The sequence below is a fragment of the Xyrauchen texanus genome, chromosome 34, assembly GCF_025860055.1.
Source record: "Xyrauchen texanus isolate HMW12.3.18 chromosome 34, RBS_HiC_50CHRs, whole genome shotgun sequence".
Classification (NCBI taxonomy): Eukaryota; Metazoa; Chordata; class Actinopteri; order Cypriniformes; family Catostomidae; genus Xyrauchen; species Xyrauchen texanus.
The window spans coordinates 283565-306542 of NC_068309.1; the positions used below are offsets into that span (position 1 = coordinate 283565).

Here is a 22978-nt window from a genome sequence, read left to right on the forward strand (position 1 = left end):
TTTCTCTAAATTATATCTTCATAGACTATAGGGCGACATTATCATTTAATCGGGTCTACCAGCCCTTCGTTATCGTTTGTAATCGAGTCATTGAAGTACGTATAACGTGCGAGTAAGAGCAGCCAGTGGATAAGATGGTGCCCTACACAGACTGTGTATGCGTGTAAGGAGCGGTTTGGTTCTGGGTTTAACCATGCATTTAACAAAAAATATATATATTTGTCCTGCATAAATTGAGATTTTGTCCAATATATTAGATTAAATCATATTTAATTAAATATTTAAGGTGTGGATTTGGCTTTGGGAAACTGACCAGCAGTTATGTGCCACTTTATCCCAAAGCAGAAATCAAAAGCTGGTCAAATAAATGAGATAATGCCACTATGAAATTCTCTATGTGAGAGCGAAATCTTTACTAATCAAATGATCAATTGTACAATAGAGGCATGAAAGCAGAATGATCTGCCTGCAAATCAGGACACACTGATCTGCAAGATCATACATGTTTATTAGTTTTGTGTGTGTGTCAGACGGGATTCAAGGAAAAATGCCAATATACAGTATTATTCAGCTTACATATTCAATTGAGGGCACTCTAACATTCACAACCCAGCAGAACCGGGCTTGCATCTATCTGCAGCTGCACTAACATGATGGCAAAACAACAAGATACCGTACTTATCTATTCATTTATTATCAAATAGTAGTGCAACCTACTAGCTTTTTCATTTTTGTTGTTTTATGACCTTTTGTGCAATATATTGTTTTACTTTTTTAAATTGGGGCAAGTTGTCACTAAAGTTCAACATGTGTTCAATGAACTGTATCTTTTTTCCTGGTCAATAATGGTGAAAATGTTCAACAGCTGTTTTGTAGTCAAGACTTCAAAGTTTTCACTAGACAGAAATTGACTTTCAATCAAACGTATTTACTGCAGCACAAAGTGTGACAACTAGCCCTTATCTGCCCTATAAACTGTATATGAAGGTCGCCTGATATTTCTGTTATTAATTTCTAGTGTCTCATGATTCAAACAGACCTATAAAGAGTCATGAATCAGAAATGTTCAAAGATGGAAATCAACACATAACTTGCAGAGATTAAATGTGTGAAAATAAAATGTAGAGCTAAGAATGAATGTGAAGTAAAAAATGCAGTAATTTTGTCTGTAGAGAACTGAACTGAAACTGACATATAATTGCATTATATTATATTATATTATATTATATTATATTTTATTTGATATTAAGTATATAATATATTTGCGTCAGGAACTGAACTTGAGACCAAACCTTTAGTTTCCTCTTATCCATGTTACTATGGTGATCTATAGCAATAAAAGATAAAGAGTTTGTGTGGATCATCATCTGTTTACATTTCTGTATATGTTTCTGTTTTACTTTCATAGGAAAAACACATCACATCCTCAACTACTATCATTACTTTGGTGTTGAGAATATAACTGATTGTGAAGCTTGCTCTGAAGTGTAAATGTATGAATAAGTTCCCTATCTGTCACTCACTCGACATTGTTTCGATGTAGTGACACTAGGGGTCAGTCTTGGGAGCCCAAAATACCACTGATCTTTGAGAAAAGGCGAATGGGAATCGGCGAGTGGAATTTGCATGTCACTCCCCCGGATATTTGAGTACAGGAGCAGGCTCGCAACCAGTCATTCAGCTTTTTTCTTCGGAGTCGAGTGGTGTTAAACAGCGAGTTCCACTGTCGTTCCATTTACCTCACTGTGAACAAGCTTATGCTGTTGGATATATGGCGCATTTCGGTGTCTTTCTCTCCCTCTGCACGACTGATGCAGAGTACGACCCTGGGCACTTCGACAGCTAAAAGACTATATTTCCTGTGCCAGAAAAGAGTATATTTTAAAAAAAGATGGCCGCCCAACAAGGTTGCTGAACAAATGCTAGTGCCAGCATGCCCTAATATAATAATATAATAAATGCCACAACAGTTGTAAAGTGCTGAATATTTTTTTAGTTTTTTGTTGAAACTGGAGGCAAGCACGGAAGAGACAATTGAGGAGTTGCAGTCGTTCACTGACTCATATTATTACTCTACAATGGCAGAGACGAGAGAAAGTAAACGCTGTCGACAGGAGCTAAGTTCAAGTGAGCATGAGCCGGAGGAGTCCAAGTTATCCAAGGACGTACAAGCAATCCGTGATTCAATACAAACAATGCAACAACAACTGCAGAAACTCGACTTGTTGACAAAATTATCTGGTGATATTGAGGAATTAAAACAATCACTGGATTTTAGCTATGCGCAAATGGATGTACTCAAAGAAGAAAACGCGGCGCTTCGAGCTGAAGTGAGTACTCTGGGAAAGCGCACACAACAATTACAAAAAGACAATCATAAAACATCTTCAGATATCTTGGACTTACAGTGCCGAAGTATGAGGGAGAACATCATAATCCACGGGATTCCAGAAGAAGAGAGGGAGACATGCGAGGTAACAGAGCTTCTTACAAAAACTTTTTTGAAGCAGCAACTCAGGATGAGGGATGGAGAGGTTGAAACCATTGCCTTCTCTAGAGTGCACCGCTTTGGAAAAAACAAAAGGGGCCCCGTCCGGTGGTGGCCAAATTTGTGGACCTTAAAAAGAAACTTGTCGTAATGGGAAGAGGAAAGGAGCTTAAAGGGTCCAAATTTTCCATCAGTGACCAATTCCCCGTATAGATAGTAAAGCGGAGGAAGCTCCTATATCCCATAATGGCGGAGGCAAGAAAGAACAATAAAAAAACTAGGCTGTCGATTGACAAGCTCTATATCGATGGTCGTTTATACAAAGACAAACAAATAACATACTGGTTATATGGGGAGATGAGCGGTGCAACGGGTGGTCCCAAGGTAAATAACGGCGCTCCGTGATGACGTCATCGAGGCAATGTTGTCATGGGAACATAAAGTGTCAGAACTTGAGCGGTTCTTTGGATTTTCAGGTTTTTAGTTCGTTATTTTCTATACAATGTGAGCAAGTTATTGTTAATTGATTTTTTTGGGTTTAATGCTGGTGATAGGAATTTAATTTAGGTTATTAGTTGGGAGAAGGGTAGAGTGTGGATGGGGAAGATTAAATTTGAAGGTTATGTTTTGTTTGTTCTACAGGTTTATGTATGTTGTGTTGTGTGTGAATGTGTGTGTGTGAGTCGAGAAAAGGTTAGGAATAATTATGTTAATGAAGAGTATTTAAACTATCAAGAGAAATTTGATGGAAAGCTGTAATTTTGGAATCTCAACATATAATTGTAATGGTCTGGCAAATGTCTCCAAACGAAACAAGATCTTTACGTGGCTGAACGACAAGAAAGATATGCAAATTATTTGCATGCAAGAAACACATTCAAAATTAGAAAGCGAATTGAGATGGAAGTCAGAATGGGGAGGAGATATTTATTTTAATCATGGATTTAGTAATAGTAGAGGTGTAATGATTCTATTTAAAAAAAATGTAGATTACACAATGCATTCTATAAATAAAGATAAAGAAGGTAGATGGATAATAATAGAAGTAACTATCTTAAACTTGCGAATAACTTTAGTTAATATATATGCCCCTAATGAGGACAATGCAAGTTTTTTTAATGGAATAAGTGATTGTCTTAATGGAATAAAAAATAATCATATTATAATAACCGGTGATTTTAATACTGTTTTAGACATGAGAAAAGATCGTCTTGGGTTAAATAAATGTAATAATCATCCGCATGCACTCAAAGAAATTCAAGAAATTACGGCATCGTTAGATCTTGTGGACATTTGGAGACTTAAAAACCCAGATACAATAAGGTATACATGGCGCAGAGGACGGCAAGCTAGTAGAATTGACTACTTTCTCATATCCTTTTCATTGTTGCCTAAAATCGTAAAATGCTATATTTCTGACCGTTTAAGATCAGACCATGCTCTAGTTTGCTTGCAGATAAATAATTCACAATACTCTAAAGGGCGAGGTTATTGGAAATTCAATCTGTCACTTCTGTACGATGATGAGTTTATTACTACAACGAAAAAATTCATCAAATAATTTTTTGAGAATAATGAAAATTCTTCAAATCCACACAATATTTGGGAAGCTTTTAAATGCTCTTTCAGAGGACATACAATTAAAATGAGCTCATACAAACGAAAAATAAATAAAAAAAAAGAAAAGGAAATTATAGATGAAATAAATGAACTACATATAGCTATAGACAAAAAATATACAGTGGAAAATGAGCTTCGGATAAAAGGAAAACAAGAGGAACTGGAGAGCCTCTATTATGAACGTGTGAGGGGAATTATTGTTAATTCACAGGCGACTTGGATGAATAATGGGGAAAAATGTACAACCCTATTTTTAAAACTGAATCAAAGAAATCGGGCAAAAAAAAACATCATCAGTTTATATAAAAATAATGTTCTGGTAACAAACTCACAAGAAATATTACAGGAAGAAATAGAATATTTCAAAACTCTATACTCTAAAGAGGAAGAACTACAGCATCCAAGTAATGTGATTGAACACGTGACTGAACAGTTCTTCCCTTCAGACAACGTTCCTAAGCTCTCCGCTTCCCAAAAGTTAAGCTGTGAGGAGGAAATAACAGAGCAGGAGCTAGTGGAGGCTATCAATTCTTTTTCACCAGGGAAATCGCCTGGGATTGATGGTATTCCAATTGAAATTTATAAGACTTTTTTTTTAGAAATAAAGAAACCTTTGTTGAACTCATTTAATTATTCATTTCAGAAAGGAACATTATCTAATTCCCAAAGAGAAGGAGTTATATCATTACTGTTAAAGCAAAATCCAGATGGTAAATTTAAAGATCCTATGTATTTAAGAAATTGGAGGCCTTTGACCTTGCTTTGTTGTGATACTAAAATTCTTTCCAAATGCATTGCATTAAGAATGAAAAAAGGAATTGATTGTATTATAGGGAATGAGCAAGTAGGGTTTATAAAAGGAAGATTTATTGGTGACAATTTGAGACAGATACTTGACACTGTAGATTTTTATAAAGATATTCAACAGCCAGGATTATTATTTATAGCGGATTTTGAAAAGGCCTTTGATAAAGTTAGATGGGAGTTTATTAAGAAATGTCTTCGTTATTTTAATTTTGGAGAGAACTTTATCAAATGGTTTGAAACGCTCTACAAACACACCATCAGTAGAGTTATAAATAATGGGCATTTATCTACAGGATTTCCCCTAACACAAGGGGTTCGTCAGGGGTGTCCGTTGTCACCATATCTGTTCCTGATATGTATTGAAATATTAGCTATTAAAATTAGAAAGAATATAGAGATCATAGGTTTGAAGACGAATGGCATAGAGACAAAACTTACAATGTATGCTGATGATGCAACCTTTTTTATACAACCAAAACAATCTACTTTGGAAGCCTTGATTACAGATCTAAATATGTTTTCTAAAATATCAGGTTTGAAACCAAATTCTGAGAAGTGCCATATATTGAGAATAGGGACTATAAATGGTACAGATTTTAAGTTAAGTTGTTCGGCCCCTATTAGATGGACAAATGGCTCTGTAGATATTTTAGGTATTCACATACCAGACAATTTCAAAAATATTGTCAAATATAACTACGATAAAAAAATGCAAAAAGTAGATAGAATTTTACAGCCATGGAGGAGCAGTTCACTTACATTACAAGGTAGGGTCACATTGATTAACTCATTGGTAATCCCCCAATTTGTTTATTTAATAACGACCCTTCCAACTCCTGACACGTCCTTTGTTAAATGCTTTGAACAAAACATTTTAACATTTTTATGGAATAGTTAACCAGATAAAATTAAGAGAATATTTATACAATTCATATGAAAATGGTGGACTAAATCTAAAAAATTTTCAAGCAATGAATAGTTCGATAAAGGCTTCTTGGGTTAATAAAATATATAATCACAGACAATGGCTTACCAGTAAAAGATTATATACATTTTTTTATTTCTTTGGTTCGGATTTATTTCCTTTTTTTCAACTAAAATCATTACATATCAAAGAAATATTTCAGAACCAATTAAAAGAACATACTTAAAGAATGGTTGAATTTCCAGTACCATCCTCCTGATACTCCAGATGATATGCAGAATCAGATACTATGGATGAACTCTGAAATTACTATAGGAGACCAACCACTTTTGTGGAATATATGTATTCAAAATGGTTTGATCTTTGTGAATGACTTTTTAGATACATCTGGTCACATTATTTCATTTTATGATTTCTCAATACAATTTAATGAATGTTTGGATTTGTATCGATACAATCAGATTGTTTCAGCAATTCCAATTGGCTGGAAACAAAAAATACAAAATAAACACAAGCAATTGGTTTGTCTCCCAAAAGTACGATGCTGGAAATGGTTACATAATATAAAAATAAATAAAATAATTTACAATTGGAATTTATATTCTGCAGGATTTGCACTTTTTCCTCACAGGGTCTGTCAGTATTGGGAAGATGAAATCAATGTATCAATTGTTGTGGTTTCTGCCCACTTTGTGAAAAACTCACTCTCAAAGAAAGTATTTGATTTCAGAAGAATAGACTTTATTGTCAGACCATAAAGCCGAGTTGCCTCCAGAACAACTAACATGTCTTGAGTTTGCACCCTCTTACATAGGTCTCACAAGGCGTGGCTAAAATAACCCTTATCCTGTTTGTATCATATTTTCAGCAGAAAAAGATCTTTGTGGCCCCAACCAATCTTCTTTATCTTTAAACCAGAACGCTTCAGTTACATCCTGTGAGCAATTTTCACACTATGTAAAAACACTTTACTAAGAGGGGCCTCATCATATATCTTCTTTAGCTTCAACAGAAGTAAATAGGAAACATCTGCAAGCCATTTATGTGTGAGTGTCCATGTACCTCCGACATTCCATTCCCAGACTTTTTGCTGAGCCACTCACATACACAAAAAACACATATGACCAACAGAAACAATGTATATATTTAAAGTAGATATAACTGGCTATATTTACGTTTGATTACACTTCATTAATTTATATTTAACTTGATAAAAATATTCCACATTCCCCCCTTTGTGACTTAGAAGTCACATTTCCACTTTCTTTCCTCTGAGTGCAGTTTCACAATTCAGTCGCCTTAGTTATGCTATCTAATGACTAAATTAAGTCACACAGCTTTGCTACAAATGACCAGATTATGCCACCGCACTCCGTTGGAGATCACAGAACCAAACATCTCTACTCAACTTTGATTAAGAATAGAGTAAAAGATTCTGTCCCCATATTCATCCAAGAAATAAAACATACAAAATTGTTTTAAGCATGAGCGTGCAATTGGTTCAGCCTTGCATGTGGATATCACAGTTATGTAGACTATATCAAATATAAAACTAATATTCATTATAATGTCAAGAGTTCTTGCTTGAGTGTAGACATCTTCAACCCAGATACTTTGCGCATCGAAGAGGGTCACCCTTTGGGGAGAGGTTAGGCTAGCACTTACACCCAGGGCGTGGTTCTTCATATCTTCATATATATATATATTCATTAGAGAGATCAGTTTCCTCCCATCTTGGTCTTTCTGTCCATCCAGGTTAGTTTGAATTGCATTGGAGCATATACATCGATCAAGGTAATCTACTTACTGTTGCTCAAAAAAATTATTTTACCAGTGGTAACACACAACAGAATATTATTCCTTCCACAATGTTGTTATTCCTAACATTATATAAATTTTAGCTAATTGTGCACCCCATTTCTTTATGCAATCTATTTAAATTGCTATAAACAAGTCAAGCCATGTTAATTTTCAGTCACCACCGTGTTTTCTTTTTCCATTCTTCATTTATATTGAAATGTACATGAGTTTAATAAAAGCATGTGTAAAAATAATTGTTCAATCCTAATCCTTCATCATACTAACATTCTCAGGTTTGTTCAATACTTCTTTAATAATTTAGGTATGTAACGGTTCTCGAAATTTTACCCCCAAATGCAATCTTTAATTTATCTTCTACACAGGGTGTGATTCCCTGATAACACAGTGATAGAATGTTTGGTATTTATCACTGTGATAACATATTTTAATAAAGCGGTTATTAAGACACAGTCGGGTTGAGTGGAACTACTTTTCAAGCAGGTTACTTCTAGACCTCCTTTTGATGCTTCTAACCTAAAAGCATACATCCACTTCCTTAAACCCATATTACCCTCCCAGCTTGGGCAGGTTTCCAGGGCGGTGGCGGTGGCCGCTCTCATTTTGCCATTGGAGAGTCTTTCTCGTCATTGGGTCACTACCTCTTGCCACTGGTCTGATACCGCTCAGTCCTATCAGCCAATTCTTAATAATTTGGTATCCGTAAACAGATATTTTCTGTTGCTTCAGGAAGTATCACCTGAGAACCGTCACAGTCAATGGAACCATCTACAACTGCTTAAATATGGAGACAGTTCAAAACATGGTTAAATTCACTAAGCATTATTCAAAATTAAACAGTCTATTAAAGCTTAACAAATTAAAATTTTACTCATTTCCAGAACAGTTGTATTTCTGCTCCTTTAGCAAATGTCACAAAAAACCTTGTATAATCATGGGAACTAATATCAGAACAAAACAAATGGTAAATGTTTTTTTTTTTTTTTTTTTTTTAACCTTAGAGGTTACCAAAGCACTTTACACTGTGTCTCAATCACCCATACATACACCAATGGTGGCAGAGCTGCCATGCAAGGCGCTAGCCTGCCATTGGGAGCAACTTGGGGTTCAGTGTCTTGCCCAAGGACACTTCAGCATGTGGAGTTGTGTGGGCCAGGAATCAAACCACCAACCTTGCGATTGGAAGCTGACCCGCTCTACCACCTGAGCCACAGCCGCCCCACAAAACAAAATACAGGGTAGCCTCTGTCAAGCTTCTAGGCAGCTTAATTTAAAACATCACCTTAATGAATAATGGTCTCTAGATAGTTTTGAACCTACATTTATTCTCAGATGAATGTTCAATTAATCTCTTATCTTTAATATGAAACCGTAACTTCAAATTGTCCTCTGAATTGGGAAAACCTTAATTGCCCTTAAAATCTTTAATCATGATAAGGAAACGGTTTGAACCTCTCCTTCATATCACTGGATCTAACATTAGTGTCACATCACATCATTTTCCATAGAAAAGAATATTAAAAGAAAATTCAACAATTTAAAGATGTTCCTTTAGAGTACACTTCAACATCTGCTGTTGAGGTTCTTGTTTCAAGCAGACAAACAGAGAGTGAGAAAGGGGAGGGGTTCAGAGGGGGACATTGCATCTCATTACAGCAGTTCCTTGTTTTTCATTCTAGAATCTCACAATAATATATTTAAGTTATACTTCAACAGTGAAAAAAGTGATCATTATAAGAATTAATTATATTAACTTCTTTCAAACTTTTCCATTTTAAACCATCTTCAAAAACTTTCAACCTTCTTCTCTTGTTGAGATCCTGACCCCTGATCAGCTGATGGCACTGCTTCCAGCCATGTGCTAAATCTATCTCTCATGTCCATATAATACATAACCAAATGCTTGAATGGTCCTTCTGACACTAACACATGAGCTATGGGTGGTATTATTCCTTTTCTGACATTGTTTTGTGCACAGACTTCACATGTTGACAAAAACTCATCAACCTAAAAATGAAGACCAATATTCTTGTTATTTAATTCTCCCTGATTTTTATTACTTCCCCCCCTTATGCATTGGTTAAAACCATGTATTAATCTTAGTTGATGCAACCATCTATGCTTCATGAAAACACCATATATCTTGTGAGTCTTTTTTTTTTTTTTTTTCACATAGTATGTTCATATAGACCTGCATTATTTCAATTAATGATTTGTAAAACAACAGCCATCAGATCGTTAATAAACTTTCCCTCTCCTTTTTTAACATTCTCTTTACATTCAATTCAACTTACTTTAGCCTTCTGTTCAAGCTGAGCTTTACATTTACAACCCCTATCTTATCCCTTCTTTTTTTTTTCTGTTGAATAACTCTGTTTTTTCACTCTCTCATGAGAAGCAAGTTCCATTCTATCTAATGAAACAACCAAAATCACCTTTATAAACTAACAGAAAAGTAAATATAAAAGAGGCACAACTGAAATTCATCAAATCTCTTCAGAAAATACATTAAATCCTTTTACTTTCTCATGACTCTCATCTTTTAAATCCTAAAGTTAACATAATTTAACAATACCATTTTTCAGTTATTATTCTCTTATATTCATCAGCATTTCCTGATAAATGATTCAGTTAAATATTAGAGACAAACATCATTGTCCAAAAACTGAATGCCTCTAAAGTGATACTTTCATAGATTTATCTTAAAATGGAAATATTTACACTAGAAAAAGATACTCTATCAACTCTTTATAACACCCACTACCCTTTTTCTTTAAAGTGAGGGTACGCTCTGGAAAATTTAGGCGAGTACCAATCCAATAGGTAACTATTACTGTGCCATACATTTGTAATATTTGCTCTTTAAATCAATAACTCAGTGATTAGATGCTGGATTTAAATTTAGACCCTCAGAACAATTTGGACATGGGTGTTGAACCCATGGATGGCAGTTAGAAAGTCAAACATCCAATTAGTCATATATGACTGAAATCAACTTATCCAGAGAAATGTAATCCACAATTGAAATGTAAGTTCAGTAATGATTACCAGCAGTCATGATAGTGTGAGGGCCAATCAGATAATAGCCCATATCTTTCAGTCTTTTTTCCTCTGACTTCCTCCTGCAGTGTTAGCCGCTTCAATAAATCATTTGGCCAGGTCATCTACAATGGTGAGAGACTAGTTGCAGAATGAGTTAGTGAACAACATACACATAATGATGACATCATGAAATTATTTATGATATTCAATTTAATCTCAATGTTTCCCATGGGTTTCACCTGCTACCAATGACCAATTTTTTATTAGCATTTTCAATTATTTTTATAATTAAATACACTACATATTTGGACTTTATTTAAATTTTATCTGGCATGATTGGTCACAGACCAAATCCAAGAAAAAAACTTCTCTAAGCAAATTTGAAAAGTAGAGAACATGAAATGATCTAAATCATTCTTAAATTTATTTTCTTTAATTCTAGTCTCAGTGACAGCTTTCAGTGTACCCATGATCAACCAATGCCTACACTGTATATATAAAACAAGAAATAAAAAGAAAAATATCTAATCTTAAAAGAATCTGCTATCTATCTTTTCTAAATTCGGGACGTCCCTTTGTTTGAGTGGAGACATCAAGAAAGACGATATTTTTTAATGCAGGGTATTAACCCTTCCTGCTCACTCTCCTTACAGAGTCCCAAAGGTCTCACTCAATCTCTCCATTCAGACATTCCCTAACAAAAATAATAAACGCTATCTGTCCTATTTTTGTAGGTTGATCAAGTTTACACCGATAAAGCTGCACTCACATGTAAATTGTTCTCCAGACATATTAAAACAAATCAAAAACAAAACATAAAATCATGTGTTTTTACATTTTGATGTCAAGACATTATAATGTTTAATTTAATATTGTCAAAAATTGTGTTTTCTCATAAATTTGAATAGACCGCACTTAAAACAGACACATGAATGTGAAGTTTTCTCATTTAAGATTTACTTTTCATACTCCAGTTACAAACTCCTTTTTAATTTCTCTTTCCCATTATCTTGAAATGTTGGCATTTCCATTGTGGTTTTCTGGTATAAGTTTTCTGGTATAAGTATACTGCTTACCAGCAAACATGAATGCATGGAGTGGTGGTGGTGTAGTGTAGTGGCTAAAGCACAGGGCTGTTAATCAGAAGGTCACAGGTTCTAACCCCATGGCCACCACCATTGTGTCCTTGCGCAGGCACTTAACTCCAGGTTGCTCTGGGGGGATTGTCCCTGTAATAAGTGCCCTGTAAGTCGCTTTGGATAAAAGCATCTGCCAAATGCATAAATGTAAATGTAAATACGTGTCTACTTCCTTCCGCCACCGGAACACTGAAAAAGGCAGAGCATAAATCAATCACAGTAAAGTATTTGTCATCAAGAGGGACATTTGTTAGCAGCGTGTGCAGATTTGGAACATCAGCTGGCCAATTTTGTACTATATCATTGATTGCTCGTAAATCATGAACAAGGCACCATTTAGATTTGTTTGTTTTGATCACAGGACAAATTGGAGTATTACAGTAACTGTTAGTTTCCATTAATACTCCTGATTTTACTAGACCATCTATAGTGTCTTTTATGCCTGGTTCAGCCTCAGGCCGCAAAGAGTACTGCAATTTTCTTGGCAGATGTGCATCTAGCTTAAGTTGTATTCTTATTGGACTGGCTGAATTTACCAGTCCTACATCTGTGTCATGCTGAGACCATAACTTATTTGGTACCTGATGCTCCAATTCTTTAAATAGTTCAGCATCAATGGTCTCTATCAATTTGTTTGTTGGCGTCATCTGCGTTTGTATATTTGTTATTGATGACTACTTCCTGAGGAGTACCCATCAATGGAGTCCCACACAACATTTTCATGTAATGTTTGTCAGCAGAATGAAAAATCAATGGATTTACTGTTGTTTCCCATTGGCACTATTTACCTTTTTCCATCATTGGCCACCAATATTTTGCAATACAATTCTTCCCTAAATATAAGGATACATATGGATCAGAATCTATTACATTAAACCAATTTTTTACAAATTCATTCTCAGTCATATGATGTATACATTTCTTTAATTATTTTATGTGGCAGGTTTTTCTCACTTTTTCTGAACTCTCTTTTTTTCCTTCGGTCTGACTTCCAGTCTTGTTTGTCTTTCCTTTTCTAACTCCACATGTCCCTCCATCTGCATTTCTCCTAGAACCTCTACAGTTCCCTTGAGTATTGGGAACTGACCTTCTGAGGGCACATATGGAGGTGATTTGACAAGGGCCTCATCTCCTTTTTTACTTATCTCTTTTTCGGCATCCTTCAATATTTTTCTAGCCTGTCTTATATTTTTCAGATAATTTTCTCCTTCTGTTTTGAACAATGCTAGCACTTCTTTCCCCCTTTCTATTTTTGCTTCTCTCTTTTTATTTTTGTTACTCTTATCTTTAGTTTTGTAATTTTTTATCAACGTTTCCATTTCCTCACACAAACATAAAATGTCCCTTCCTTAAATGTTCCTACAATTTTTTGGTTCTTTTTTGCCATTTGTTTGAGAGTTTATCTAGAAGTTCTTTACACATTGGATATTTTAATCCTAATATGTCCACAGCAGTGGCTGCCATAATTATACCTTATGTATTATGACAACACTTATCTTTGATACAACCTTTGTTTAAAATCCAATTACTTAGTTGAATTTAGTTTATTGCAAAACACTGGAGTCAAAGTTTTTTCTCAGATAATGTGATTTCCCAAATGAAATTCAAGTACTTTATAAAGTTTTTTTTATATTATTTTAATATTCTTACTTGTCATTATGAAATGAACTTATAAGCACAGTTATATCACTTAACTGTATAACTTCTCTTGTATGAAGTTAAATACTTGTCTTTGCTTCAGTCTAGTTAGGAGTTATGACCAGTCAACAGCAACTTTTTCTCAGTTACACCAGGCTTCCTGTGTTGCCTGAATAGAACATCCCATGACTAAATCTTGTTCTGCCAGCCAACAGTTAATTTTTCTCTTCCATGCACATTTTTACAGCCGTGTTGTCTTACAGTTTTTATTATTTTCCCTATTGTTAATTTACACTGTATTACTCTTTTGCTTCTAGACTCAAAATTCTTGATGGAAGATTGAAAATAGGTCTAAATAGATTTTCTTTGCTATAATTTGTATATATTCTCTTCGTTAGTTTTGTATTAAAAACTGAGTTTTTCTATCTGGATTACAAATGTTGCAACTTTGTAAATTTGTCAAACAACCAACAAAGCCAAGATTTCTGTTAACCAAGGAAATTCCTTTCCAAAGTGTCAAGAGACAGGCTTTCATTCCCAACATCCATTCAACATATAAAAGACAAATCTTCTTTATTAGACAACATGTACTCCATTTATCCTGTCCCTTTTATTTTTTAGGGCTCATATAACATCCACTCTGTGTTCCTTTTATTGTTTAAAGAATCATCAGACATCTCAATTCCTGTATTGGGCTTATATTTGTACTCAGTCATACACTTCCATACACACACTTTCAAACACAGACTCAAATACATTCACAACCACAGAAATGTCACACTTAGTACACACAATAGGCCTTTATAAACACAGAGCTCACAATAACACAAAATAAGTATAGAATGCAACTATCCTACCACTCCTCTTGAGTGACCTGCACCTGCAGGATTTATACACATACACTCTTCTTGAGTGACCCGTTCCTACAGGATTTATACACACTTTTCAATTCCTCAACCTATGTGGAATATATTTTGATATTTTTTATTTTTTTTAACTGTTATCCATCAAGGCCCACTTAACAGTAGAAAACCAAGAATCTTAAACAAAAATGTTACTGTTATCCATCAAGGCCCACTTAACAGTAGAAAACAATTAATCTTAAACAAAACGTTTACTGTTATCCATCAAGGCCCACTTAACAGTAGAAAACAATTAATCTTAAACAAAACTTTTACTGTTATCCATCAAGGCCCACTTAACAGTAGAAAACAATTAATCTTAAACAAAACGTTTACTGTTATCCATCAAGGCCCACTTAACAGTAGAAAACAATTAATCTTAAACAAAACGTTTACTGTTATCCATCAAGGCCCACTTAACAGTAGAAAACAATTAAACTTAAACAAATGTTTACTGTTATCCATCAAGGCCCACTTAACAGTAGAAAACAATTAAACTTAAACAAATGTTTACTGTTATCCATCAAGGCCCACTTAACAGTAGAAAACAATTAATCTTAAACAAAACGTTTACTGTTATCCATCAAGGCCCACTTAACAGTAGAAAACAATTAATCTTAAACAAAACGTTTACTGTTATCCATCAAGGCCCACTTAACAGTAGAAAACAATTAATCTTAAACAAAACGTTTACTGTTATCCATCAAGGCCCACTTAACAGTAGAAAACAATTAAACTTAAACAAAACGTTTACTGTTATCCATCAAGGCCCACTTAACAGTAGAAAACAATTAATCTTAAACAAAACGTTTACTGTTATCCATCAAGGCCCACTTAACAGTAGAAAACAATTAAACTTAAACAAAACGTTTACTGTTATCCATCAAGGCCCACTTAACAGTAGAAAACAATTAATCTTAAACAAAACGTTTACTGTTATCCATCAAGGCCCACTTAACAGTAGAAAACAATTAATCTTAAACAAAACGTTTACTGTTATCCATCAAGGCCCACTTAACAGTAGAAAACAATTAATCTTAAACAAAACGTTTACTGTTATCCATCAAGGCCCACTTAACAGTAGAAAACAATTAAACTTAAACAAAACGTTTACTGTTATCCATCAAGGCCCACTTAACAGTAGAAAACAATTAATCTTAAACAAAACGTTTACTGTTATCCATCAAGGCCCACTTAACAGTAGAAAACAATTAAACTTAAACAAAACGTTTACTGTTATCCATCAAGGCCCACTTAACAGTAGAAAACAATTAATCTTAAACAAAACGTTTACTGTTATCCATCAAGGCCCACTTAACAGTAGAAAACAATTAATCTTAAACAAAACGTTTACTGTTATCCATCAAGGCCCACTTAACAGTAGAAAACAATTAATCTTAAACAACCGCTTCCTGGATGCACCTGTCTCCCAGATTGGCCTTTTCGGTGACACCGTCGAGGACTTCGCCCAAGAAGCAGACGGAGGCCATCTCCCACATCATGCCCCGCCGCAGACCTGCCGCTACGGGCCCTGCCCCGTCTGCCCGCCGAGGGCGTCCCCCTGCGAGGAAACCAGCTCCTGCTCCGCCTCAACCCGGGCCCAGCTCTCAGCCCCAGCGTCGAGCACCCCGCAGGCGGCGCACCCCGCACACCCCCTGTCTCACGAACCCCCTCTAGGACCCGGAAGGCTCCCAAGCGTTCCTGAGACAGCCGACCCAGAGCTGAAGACGTTAGCTCCGGAGGTGGTAAGACCGCTCCGTCCCCCGGTGGAGGGCCGGGAGGAGAATCCTTTGTTTTTTCATTTGCCACACCCCCTGACGGGGGCTGTGGTACCCACATTCTCAATAAAAGAGCTATTTCCTTTGCCTCTGGGTCACCTGGCCCGCAAATGCCGTTCTCACGGCAATCTGCTTTCAGATTACAACAGTCCCGGTACACCGGACGTGGTGATCCCGCCTTCCGCCTGCCCACGACTGTCCCCCGGCCGGCCGGTTCAGACGAGTCCAGAGGACGCCAGCATCAGACCTCCTCCTCAGTCACGAACCCGCCCCCTGCCGGGTGCGCGGAGCAAGGTAAGTGCTTTCAGTTTATTCTCAGCACCTCAGCCTCAGGCCGCAACGAAGCACCCCGACGCTGCACTACCTGTTCCGCCCCGCTGCGAGGCCCCGCCGGGTACGTCCAAAATACTCGTCCCTTTGGTGCCCCTAGCGCAGAGCTGGGAAGCGTGGCTGTCACTTCCCAACGCACCACGCTGGCTGCACCGGACCATTCGCTGGCTGCACCGGACCATTCGACTCTTTTCTTTATGCTTTTCCGCAGTACACGGCGAGCATGCCAGTTCCCTGCGCACGGAAATCGCGACCCTCTTAGCCAAGGGCGCGGTAGAGCCCGTCCCTCCAACCGAAATGAGGAAGGGTTTCTACAGCCCTTACTTCATTGTACCCAAGAAAGGCGGCGGCTTACGCCCAATCCTGGACCTGCGAGTTTTCAATCGGGCCTTGTTAAAACTCCCGTTCAAAATGCTCACGCAGAGAAATATTCTGGCTGGTGTTCAGCATCTAGATTGGTTCGCAGCGGTAGACCTGAAGGACGCGTACTTCCACGTCTCAATTCTGCCATGACACCGACCCTTCTTACGGTTCGCGTTCGACGGCCAGGCGTTTCAGTACAAAGTCCCTTCGGCCTGTCTCTGTCCCCTCGCGTCTTCACGAAGGTCGCAGAGGCGGCCCTTGCCCCGCTACGAGTAGCCGGCATCCGCATTCTCAACTACCTCGACGACTGGCTCATCCTAGCACACTCTTGAGAGTTACTATGCACACACAGAGACCAGGTGCTCCGGCACCTCAGCCGCTTGGGGCTTCAGGTCAACTGGGAAAAGAGCAAGCTCACTCCGGTTCAGAGCATCTCTTTTCTTGGGTTGGAGTTAGACTCAGTCTCAATGACGGCACGTCTCACGAGCGAGCATGCTCAGTCGGTGCTGGACTGCCTCGCTTCCTTCAAGCCAGGCACAGTGGTCCCTCTAAAACTTTTCCAGAGGCTCCTGGGGCATATGGCGTCCTCCGCGGCGGTCGCGCCGCTGGGGTTGATGCATATGAGACCACTCCAGCACTGGCTCCAGACTCGAGTCCCGAGACAAGCATGGCACCACGGCACGCATCGGGTAAGGATCACCCCCGCCTGCCTCAAAACACTCCGACCCTGGACAGACCTCTGCTTTTTACGGGCAGGGGTGCCCCTGCAGCAGGTGTCCTGACGCGTACTGGTCACAACCGACACCTCCCGGTCCGGGTGGGGTGCCGTGTGCAGCGGGCACGCAGCGGCGGGCCGTTGGAAAGGGGCCCCGCTGCGTTGGCACATCAACTGCCTGGAGTTGCTGACCGTCCTTCTTGCTCTCAGGAAGTTCCTCCCGTTAGTTCGGGACAAACATGTCCTCGTAAGATCGGACAGCACCACAGTGGTGGCGTACATAAATCGCCAAGGCGGCGTACGCTCCCACCACATGTCACAACTCACCCGCCGTCTCCTCCTATGGAGCCAGCAGCGACTCAAGTCCGACTCAAGCCCAGCGGGGAGTGGAGGCTTCACCCCCAGTCGGTCCAATTGATTTGGGAACGGTTTGGCAAGGTCCAGGTAGACCTGTTTGCCTCCCAGGAAACCTCCCACTGCCCGCTCTGGTACACCCTAACAGAGGCTCCCCTCGGGACAGACGCGCTGGCACACAGCTGGCCCTCGGGGCTGCTCAAGTACGCATTTCCCCCAGTGAGCCTTCTTTCACCGGTGCTGTGCAAGGTCAGGGAGGACGAGGAGCAAGTCACGTTAGTGGCCCCCTACTGGCCCCCTCGGACTTGGTTCTCGGAACTCAGGCTTCTCGCGACAGCTCCTCCCTGGCGAATTCCCCTGAGAAAGGACCTCCTCTCTCAGGGACGGGGCACGCTCTGGCACCCGCGCCCAGACCTCTGGAACCTCCATGTCTGGCCCCTGGACGGGACGCGGAAGAGCTAGCCGGCTTACCGGTGACCGTTGTGAATACAATCAACCAAGCCAGAGCCCCCTCTACCAGGCACCTTTACGCCCTAAAGTGGCGCTTGTTACGCAGATTGGTGTTCTTCCGAACTGAAGACCCGCAGAGATGCGCGATCAAGTCAGTGCTCCTGTTCCTACAGGAGAGGCTGGACAGGAGGCTGTCCCGTCCACCCTCAAGGTGTATGTTGCCGCCATTGCCGCCCACCACGATCCTGTAGACGGCAAGTCTTTGGGTAAGCACGACCTGATCCTCAGGTTCCTGAGAGGCGCCCGGAGGTTGAATCCCTCCCGGCCAGGCCTAGTTCCCTCCTGGGATCTCTCGGTAGTCTTGACAGGACTCCAGAGACCTCCCTTCGAGCCGCTTGAATCAATTGGACTCAGGGCCCTCTCTCTTAAGACGGCCCTGCTGATTGCGCTCACCTCTATCAAGAGGGTTGGGGACCTGCAAGCGTTCTCTGTCAGCGACACCTCCCTGGAGTTCGGTCCGGCGGATACGTCTGTGATCCTAAGACCGCGACCGGGCTATGTGCCCAAGGTTCCTACTGCACCCTTCCGAGATCAGGTAGTGAACCTGCAAGCGCTGCCCCGGGAGGAGGCAGACCCAGCCCTTTCGTTGCTATGTCCAGTGCGCGCCCTGCGCATTTACCTGGACCGCACACAGAGCACCAGACGCTCTGAGCAGCTCTTTGTCTGCTATGGGGGATGGCAGAAAGGGAATGCCGTCTCCAAACAGAGGCTCGCCCACTGGGTTGTCGACGCCATCACACTGGCTTATCACACCCAGGCCGTGCCCCTACCCTTGCGGGTCCGAGCTCACTCAACAAGGGGTGTTGCGTCCTCGTGGGCACTGGCCAAGGGCACCTCCCTAGCAGACATCTGTAGAGCCGCGGGTTGGGCAACACCCAACACCTTGGCGAGGTTTTACAACCTCGGCGTTGAGTCGGTTGCGTCTCGTGTTTTGTCAGGTCGAGCCCGTAGAACTTCGGTAACACGTGGACCGACCGGCCGGGTGGATCGCTTGCGCCAGCGCCCTTTTCCTGGCGTCAAAGTAAAGCAGTGCGCCTTCTTCCCAGGACGCCCCACTCCGAGTCGGGACCCTGGTCGATTCCTCCCCAGCCCTCTGGGTCCGCGGTTCAGCGGAGGAACTCGCCGACCCAAGCCACTGCGGGTACCCTGATGGCTACCCTGTACTGGTATAGGTAAGGCCTCCTGCTCGGACTCCCCCTGTGTGTAATTCCACGGTTCTGTCCCCTTACAAGCAGACCCCCGTGTCTCCCTTAGGCAGTTACAGCTGCCCCGGTCGCCGTGCTGTAGTAACTCCCCCCTCTCTAGGCTGGATCTACCACCGCACCATACTTTCCACACGAGCCCTAAGACGGCCGTGTGACGTGTCTACCACTTTTCCTCCCCAAGTTAAAGGGCAGGTGTGGTCTCCGCAGGGTCAGGGTCCCTTCCCTATATGCGTGTAAGTGCCCCGGCCGTGATTGCTCTATGCGAGAAACATAGAGAGAAAAGAGGCCCAGCCAGGCTGGCCCGTTCCCATGTTGGCAAACATCGCCTTGTTCCCCTCCCAGGGTAACTAGAAGGATTCCGATGTTCTTATGGGGCATTGGGGAAGGGTACGTGCAGCCAGGTACAGATGATGCGCGGCACTGGATGAAATCCTGGCCGCCTCTGTATCGGCGGTTCACGTACACGGTTCAGCGCATAGCAAGATTGGAATGGGTCCCCTAGTGTCGCTTCTCCGACACAGCGTGGAGAGAGCAACAGAAGGGAGCGTTTGGTTACGTATGTAACCTCCGTTCCCCGAGGGAGGAACGACTGCGTTGTGTCTTTCCTCCGCCGTGTCGCTGAACCGAGCCACTGTTGTGGCGGACCATTCGGCTCCTCAGAAAAATCCTGACTAAACTTCCGTATTTGCCCGGCTTAAACACCAGTATCGCGAGGCGAGGTATACAAATACTGATTGCCAACTCCCATTGGCACTTTTCAATAGGTCAGAGGTGAATATCGGCGCTTAAGAGAGACCCCTAGTGTCGCTTCTCCGACACAACGTGTTGTTCCCTCCCTCGGGGAACGGAGGTTACATACGTAACCAAACGTTATTTTCTCATCTGTTTTGGATCTTGATGATTGTCACTTGTTGCAATACTTTGAAATGTGATTTTAGTTTGGTTTATTTTAATGTCATTCAGTTCTGTACTTAACTTTTATAGATGGCTACATCAGAAGATTACTCTGTTATAACTCAGGAGGAGCTGGAAGAACTTAAAGAATTTATATTTTATCAGGATCTGTCATCAGCTGTTGACACCATCAAACATTTCCTCGACCAGCAAGATCGTGTAGAACTTAATATTGCTGTGACGGGGGAATCTGGTTCTGGAAAGTCCACATTTATCAATGCTTTTAGGGGTTTGGGAGATGAAGATGAAGATGAGGATGCAGCTGAAACTGGTTTAGTGGAGACCACTACAGAACCCAAAGCTTACAAACACCCAAAATATAAAAATGTGAAACTCTGGGATCTTCCTGGAATTGGAACACTAAAGTACCTTAAACTTGTTCAGTTTGAGCGCTATGATTTTTCATCATCATCAGCTTCAGGTCGTTTCAGAGAATGTCACGCTGACCTGGTCAAAGAGATCAAGAGAATGAAGAAGAATTTCTATTTTATTCGTTCCAAGACTGATTTGAGTATTGATGCTGAAAGAAGAAAGAAACACTTTGATGAGAAAAAGATGCTGGACAACATACGAGAAGACTGTAAAAATGGTTTGATGTTGATGTTTATTCACTTTAACGTCTTACATATGTCATGGTGTAGCAGGCTAATGTAATTTTTTTAACATTAATTCTTTCTGGTACTCTAACAGCAATGTGATAATAGATCAAAATGCTCAATAATAAATTAATCCTTTTTCTGTGTCTGTAGGTCTGAGAGAGATCGGTGTAGAGGATCCTGTTGTGTTCTTGATTTCTGGCAGGGATCTCAACAACTATGATTTTAATTCACTGCATGAGAGGATGGAGACTGAACTCCCAGAACACAAGAGACATGTGCTGACGTTGACTGTACTGAATATCACAACAGAGATTATTGAGAGAAAGAAGAAATATCTAGAGAAAAACATTTCAAGAGTATCTATATTATCTGCTGGTGCAGCTGTACTTCCTGTTCCTGGTCTTTCAGTTGCTGTAGATGTAGCTATCTTAGTATATGAGATACAAAAGTTCAAGACTGTATTTGGTCTGGATGATGAATCTCTGAAGAGGATCAGTGAAATATCTGGGATCAGCATTGAGATTCTAAAGAGTGAGATGAAATCAGGAGTGCGTGTTGGAATGGACAAAGATATACTCTTAAACCTGCTGTGTAAAAGCTTTGTTCTTTTAGTAAAAAATACTGTTCAGTTTCAGTTCATTGTTCACTTTAAACACATTTTAGGCAATGTGGCGGCTGCAGGATTGTCTTATGTGACAGTTTCATACATGCTGAAGAAAGTTCTGAATGATGCAGCAGAAGATGAGATTCTCACTGAGATACTGTACCAGCATTCATAACTATCTGTGGTAATTAGTACACTATTAGGGGCACTTACAATCTTTTGTGTGTAAATAATTTGTTCCATTTGTATATATTACATACTGTAGACATATCATACTTTGACTTGGCTGACCTGAATGTTTGAGTCATGAATGTTATTGACACAGTAAACATTAAAAGATGCTCCAAACACCCTCTAAAAGGAGCCTCAAATATCCTGTTTGTGTATTTAATACATTTATTCAGTGTTAAGAAATCCTGCTTTTGTTCCTCATGCCTCTCATTGAATCTCTACACAAGACACAGAGTCTAATAAAAAAAGATTATTGAATAAATAGGGATGGAATTGTGCTATTTGCTCTGCATGTCTTTCTCTGACTAAGAAGTAAAAAACAAACAAATAAAGACACAAAGTATCACAATCGCACTATACACTCACTGAGCACTTTATTAGGAAGACCTGTACACCTACTTAAGCCGGGCGTACAAGTTCTGACACTCAGGTTTTGAAGGTGTGATTTTATGACTGCATACATCAATCAATGTAGTGGTGGTGGCGTAGTGGGCTAAAGTGCATAACTGTTAATCAGAAGGTTGCTGGTTCGATCCCCACAGTCACCACCATTGTGTCCTTGAGTAAGACACTTAACTCCAGGTTGCTCCGGGGGGATTGTCCCTGTAATAAGTGCACTGTAAGTTGCTTTGGATAAAAGCGTCTGCCAAATGCAAATATATAAATGTCATAATGACAGTGTGTTGATGCTGCCAGTAAACGCATAATAATAAAGTGCACAAAATGACGGTTTTACTTGTATTTAATTTTAGCACAAACATAAAGTTCAGTGCAGAATGAGTTATTTTAGTGGAGTAGGCTACCTGTATTGAACTTTAGATGTAGGCTACTCCTCATCTGTGACACTGCTTGCATGTTGATGGCAGACATGCTGAAGAAGTCTTGTCCATGTAAATACACTTTAAAGCCACACATAGCAAAGTTTAAAAATCTTATTTTAGCACTGCAGTTGACCA

The 22978-nt window shown here is 39.9% G+C and overlaps 1 protein-coding gene across 3 annotated transcripts in view; it reads left to right on the forward strand.

The window, feature by feature from the left end:
* The window catches only part of LOC127628001 (interferon-inducible GTPase 5-like), a 187664-nt gene that overhangs the window by 200 nt on the left and 164486 nt on the right, over nucleotides 1–22978 (forward strand). The gene's annotated exons all lie outside the window — the stretch shown is intronic.